The following is a 6,738-nucleotide window of genomic DNA, read 5'->3' as shown; positions in this document are numbered from 1 at the left end:
AACTATAAAAAAAAAAATAAAAAATATTCAATAAATAAATAAGGAGAAAAAATTTCCCCAATGTTAAGTTAAGAATTCAAAGATCAATGCATGTATGATAAAATTAAGATAAAAAGTTGATTCATGAGTATGAAATGTGAAAGAGAAATTCTGGGTAGCTAGGTATGAATTCTAAAGTTATATAGAATATATATAGGTTATGTTAAAGCTTGGGTTAATTAAAGATTCAGTTTATAAGCTTACTTAGCCATATATGTATCCTTACCATTACCTTAGCCCCATTACAACCTTGAAAAGACCTCATGATGTTTGCATTGGTATATTAAATGTTGTTGATTGGTTAGGAGAAGAACAAAAATTAGAGAGCACGATTAGAGAAGGATAGAGTGATTGCCCTATACACTAGAGAGATTAGAGCATACATACATCATCAGTGAGGGTTCAATGCTTAGAATTCTATGTTCCCTGCTTTCATGAGCTACCTTCTTGCATTTTTATCTGTTCTTACTGTATGAGAATTGAATTAGTGGAATTTGATTTGTAATTGTTTTGAAGAGCTTATTTACTATTGATCAAGTGGACAAGAATCATATAGTTGCATTCACATATATAGGTTGCATTGCATTACATGAGTTTTACATGTTCCTACTCATTTATTTTATCTCCTTTAAATAAGCATGAGGACATGCTAATATTTAAGTGTGGGGAGGTTGATAAACCACTATTTTATGGTTTATAATGTGCTTAATTGTGTGGTTTTATCATGGTCTTTACCCACTTATTCATATGATTAGCATGCATTTATATTTCCTTCCTAAAATCATTACATGATTGAAAACTTGCTCCCTAGAGACTTTTAATTACGCATTTTAATTCTCCCTTATTCCATTCGATGCCGTGATCTGTGTGTTAAGTGTTTCAGGCTTTATAGGGAATGAATGAGTTGGAGATTGGAAAGGAAGCTTGCAAAAATGGAAGGAACACAAGAAATTAAGGAGATGACCAGCGAGGAGTAACGCGGCCGCATGGCTCACACGACCGCACGAAAGAGAGGAAATCGCAGTGACGCGGCCGCATGGCTCACGCAACCGCGCGGATTGGAATAGCACAAGTGACGCGGAGGCGTGAACGACGCGCTTGCATGGCAAGCAAAACGCCGAATGACGCGTCCGCATGAATGACGCGTCCGCATGAATGACGCGATCGCGTGATGTGCGCGATCTGCATAATCTGCAGAATTCGCTGGGTGCGATTTTGGGCCCTGCTTTGACCCAGTTCTCGGCCCGGAAGAGCAGACTAGAGCCAGAGAACATGCAGAAACCAACAACAACATTCATTCTACACAGTTTTTAGTTTTTAGATCTAGTTTTACTCCTCCTCTAGGTTTTCTCTCTCTACACATTCATAGTTCTTATGATTTTAATTTCTATTGCTCTTTGCATTGGGATATTGAGAAGAGTTATTATCTCATCAAGACTTCGTCATTCTAGTTCATTTTCTTTACTTGGCTTTACTCTTCCATGTCCTTTAATTCACTCAATTTTACTATTGGATTATTTTAGAATTTATTAATACAAGAGTTACTTTTATTTTTAACTGATTCCTTTGAGTTTTATTTATCATGTCTTTCTTTAATTCCCTTTCCTATGTTATGAGTTCTACATTCACAATGAGCGAGTAGTTCCCTAACTTGATGGAGAGTTGATTGAAAGGAACCCTTGAGTTGGAATGCTTAAAAGAAAAATTGTAATTAGGTTTATTGTTGGAATGCTCTCTAATCACTGACACTAATCCTTTTCAATTGAGCGGATTGGAACTTGTGAATAGAAACAGCATTTCAACTTGTTTGACCTTCCCTTACCTAGTAAGGGATAACTAAATAGAACAACCTTCAATTATCAATTAATCTTGAGAGTACTTCAACAAGAATATGGCTTCCAACTAATCTACTCCCAGTCAAGGCTTCTATTTAAATTATTTAATTTCCTGTTTATTCAACTCAAACCATTTTGAAAATATCTGATTAATAAAATAGCACACCTTTCTGCAACTCGTTGGGAGACGACCTGGGATTCATACTCCCAGTATTTTAATTTTAATTTTTGTGACATCCTTCTAAATTGATAAGCGGATTTCTGGTTGGTTAAGAACTATACTTGCAACGCATATCTTATAACAATTATTGACTCGCCAATTTCCGCCACGTCAGCGCGCATCCCCAATAGTCTATGCATATATTCATAATCATTCGTCAATCAATTTCATCTCATTGGGGGGATCTGGAGAGTTAAAGTGCTTGGTCACAACTTGCGACGAAGGGTCAATAGAATCTCAAATCTTAACCTGGAGCAAGTAGAGCCGACCCACTGCATCTACCCAGAAAAATTCTTGACTCAGATAAAGTCTTAAATCATATGTCATTCTCAACCAGGAGCAAGTGGAGGTGAACCACTGCATCTACCTTGGGAGACTCAAACCATAACCCAGAGCAAGTGGAACAATGCCACTGCATCTAGCTGATCAGGTATATCTTAATCAGAATCGTTTTTAATATCAATTTCATTTTCAATCTCATTAACAATCTCCCCTTCAATCTCATTTTAATTCATATTCAATAGTAATTAAAATCATTAATCATCATCCTTCGGCATCATAATTAATTACCACTCATCATCATAATCATCCCCATCATACATCACTTCACATTTTGTTCATTTTCTCTCAATTCACCAATTCAACTCTTTATGTCTCATTTCTAACTCTTCTATCTTTAATTACACCGACTCTAGACTCTTATCGGGGTTTACAGAAGTTTAGAAGGTTAAAAGAATGGTTAAAAACTCAAAAATTTAAGTTTTGCAGAACTGGGTGGTCATGCGTATGCATGAGTGCAAAAAATTGGCATAGTCACATACGTAGACTACCTTCACGTATGCGAGAAATTTGGGTAGTAGAGCACACTTGCATATGCATTACATGTGTCGCATACGCATGAGCATAAATGTGACAAAGTCGCGTACGTAGACCATGTTCACATATGCATGGGTATTGGCAGTGACCAATTACCACATACGCACGATGGATTCCACGTATGCATGACATATCAAAGCTTGAAAAATTCTCATATGCTGCAGAAATCAGTTTTTCAGTCCAAATTTCAAACCTTCATATCTTTTTTCACAAAAATCTTTTTCAACAATTATTGAACCGTTGAAAAGATCGATAAATAAATTTTGATAAAAACCCAATTTTGAAAAATTTCCAACTCCAAAGACCGAGCTATGGCCTGCCAAAGTTGGCAAAAAATTAGTTTTAACTAAAAATAGAATTTACCAACTTTTTCAAAAGTTCACAAGGCAAAACAGTTTTAACATCAACAGAATGACCCTAAACCACTCAATTTCACACATTCACCAGTAACCAAACTCAAACATACGCCATTCATACATTTAACTCAAATTCATCAACTTCACACCTCAAATCCTCAATTTTCACTATTTCAACAAATCCTTACCAAATTCCACATACTCAATACTAAAATTTCCATTCAAACTCATGCATCAATATACAATACATTCACCAACTTATCACTCTTACCATTTTCTGGCCTCCGACCCAACATCCATCAATTCAAACATAATTCATAATTGCACAATCACCATCCAAATTATCAATTTCAATAACACATAAACTACATACATCGATTCCAACCAAACACACAATTCATACTTATTCCTAGGGACATCTAGCCTAGGATTTCACATTACATTACACGGTATTTAAATGAAACTTAAACCGTATCTCTTGGAAGTCAAAATTAAGCTCGTCACTAGTGAATTTTTGCCAAGCCTTAGCTCCAAGCCTCACCAATGACCAATCTAGTGCCTCTAACACAATACTACACTATTTTCACATAATATACATTAGGGTTTCATAAAACATTATAAACACAAGGAAAGTGGTTCTCACCTTTTACCCACTAAAATATATGATGAAACCCAGCTATAGCTCATTCAAGAGTATCCCTAACCCAGCAAAATCACAAGATTTCTCAATACCCAAAACTCAAATTTGAATTTAACATGTACTACGAAATTGGGGTAAGAATTCAAAAATCTTACCGATCTATTCAGATATAATTGTAAAGGATGAGATGGGTGACGCGTAGGTGTAAACGGTGCGGCGATTGGAGCTCTAGAGGGATAGTTATGGTGGTTTGAATACTTGGGGAGTTAGGGTTTCACTCTTATCTTCCCTATCCCTTCAATTGAACATGAAACATAAGTGAATGGGACTTTGGTTTCTGAATAGCCTTAGTTAAGGGCTTATATATGTTGGGTTTGGGTCCAACTTTAGGCCAAAACCTTTAAGATTAACGTTTTAATTTATATTTTAAATATTTTTACTTTTCCAAATCATAAATTCTAATTTCTTAACCTTCTTTACTCATAATTAATTTTTTCAGCTATAGTACCAAACATATTTAAGCGGTACTGCCGGTCAAATTTTCAATACGCGTTTTTACGCAGAAAACTATGTTTTCTCACTCAGAAAAATCCTCTGAGTCTAAATATCATCGTTAAATTTTTAAATTATGATTGCTAAATTTTCCAACCCTTCTTGCTCATATTTAATTAATTACTTATTGAATTATGGTTTGACCGAGTTTTACACACAAAGCCAATTTTGTTCAAAAATTAGAGACAAGCAACAACAATTAGTGACAGTAATTTTATTCAAAAATTTTATCCAAACTCATCAACCTAATTGTTCCGAGGGTTTCATGAAACTAGGAGGTCGATATCGGATGAGATCTTTTTGATCTGTCCAAGGTGGCCGTATCCGACTGGTTGGGGTAGGAGGCGCTGCTGGTCCTTGTTCACCGGAGGAGGTGGTACCTGCAAGAGACTCCGAAGCTTAAGTCAGCACGGGCTTTAAGTAGGTTTTTTTGTAGAATTGGAGTATGAGTTATACCTGGGTGCTCTAGTGTATTTATAGTAGTGCTTTCATGATCTTCTTTTGATATAAGTTGGTTATCCTATCTTATCTTTTTGGGGAGGAGATATTTTTCTTTTGTCCGACTGCCCTTTGATGGGAGGTGGTTCCTTCACTCTAGGCCTTCTTGGGCCTTTGAGGCGTTTGTCCGAGCTCTTTGCAAAGAGATCAGTGGTGGGCCAACCTTTCGTGAGGTTGACCCCTTTGTCTTTAGCTAACTGGGCCCTATAGCTCAGACCGGTGTATGAACAGTGCCCCTGCTCAAGCTTCGATCTTCCCGTGAGATCGTGCTTTTGAGCTTCAATCTTTGAGGAAGTCGTGCTCTTGCATTAGTTTGGTCGGGTGATGAATGGATTTTTGATGGTTTAGAATTCACAAAGGAATTCTCGTGGCAATATAGTTTCTAAACCAATAAATAACACTTTTATACAAAAGATTGTTTGTCACTAAAACAAACCTCTAAATTTATAAACCGAAGTATTGGAACCTCGGGTCGTTCTCCCTAGGAATTGCAATAAAGTGTCATGTTATTGGTTATGAGATATTTTGGGCTTGTTGGGATAAGAGACATGAAATGTAAATGGCAATAAAAATAAACTAACAACTAAAAAGGTCTTGGCAAAGGTTGGTGGTCAAAGATCTCTATCCTTATCACTAACCACAACATGAGAATTGGCAAGGATCAATCCCACTAAGTCATCCCCTAACTAATAGTAGAGGAAAGTCAAGTGAGCTATATCAATCCAAGTCCATAAGTCCTAGTTCTCCACCAAATCAATTAGTGAGATCTAGAGTTAATGGCTCCCAATCGTCAACTACTTGGGCATTAGTAACTCAAGAATTCCTAAGTTACCTTCCCAAGCCAAGAGCATAAAATTCTACTCTAACATCCTTCCAAGTATTTTATCAAACACTTGGAAGGCATAAAAGGAAAACATAGTAAAATTGCAAGAGAAGTAAATCTACACTACTCAATTTACACTACTCAATTGCAAGGAATTAAACAACAACAAATCAAATGAACAATAAAGGAACATGAATCATAAATTACATTAAAGAGAAATAGAAGAAACAAAAGTGCATCAACATAAAAGTAGAGAATTACAAGAACTAAATGCTAAACCAGAAAGAGAAGAGGTAGAAGAAGAAGAAATTGCAAAGGAAAAGTAAATCTAAGCATGAAATTAACCTAGATCTAAGAATTCCTAATCTAGATCTAACCTACTACTAATTCTAGAGAGAAGAGAGAGCTTCTCTCTCTAGAAACTAACTTTCCCTCCAAAAACTTATCTAAACTACACTAGTGTCTAATGTGTTTCATACCCCTTCAATCCTTGGGTTAAATAGCATCAGAAATCAGTTGGATTGGGCCCACAAGGCTTCTAAAATCGCTGGCCACGAGTTGCATTAAGTGAATCATGTGCAACCATCGGCGCGTACACGTACAGTGCATATGCGCCCCCTATGTGCAATGCAACTATGGAAAATCTTATGTCATTTTGAAGCCCCAGATGTTAGCTTTCCAACGCAACTAGAACCGCATTATTTGGACCTCTGTAGCTCATGTTATGGTCAATTAAGTGCGAAGAGGTCGGGCTTGACAGCTTTGCGATTCCTCCATTTCTACATGCTTTTTCTTTATCCCTTGATCCAATCTTTGCCTCCTAAAATCTGAAATCACTTAACAAAAACATCAAGGAACCTAATGGAATCAAGGAGAATTAAAGTTAAGTATTTTAAATC

This window comes from Arachis ipaensis, chromosome B5, assembly GCF_059453495.1.
Source record: "Arachis ipaensis isolate K30076 ecotype BB chromosome B5, ASM5945349v1, whole genome shotgun sequence".
NCBI lineage: Eukaryota > Viridiplantae > Streptophyta > Magnoliopsida > Fabales > Fabaceae > Arachis > Arachis ipaensis.
Note: the sequence above shows the minus strand (reverse complement) of the source record.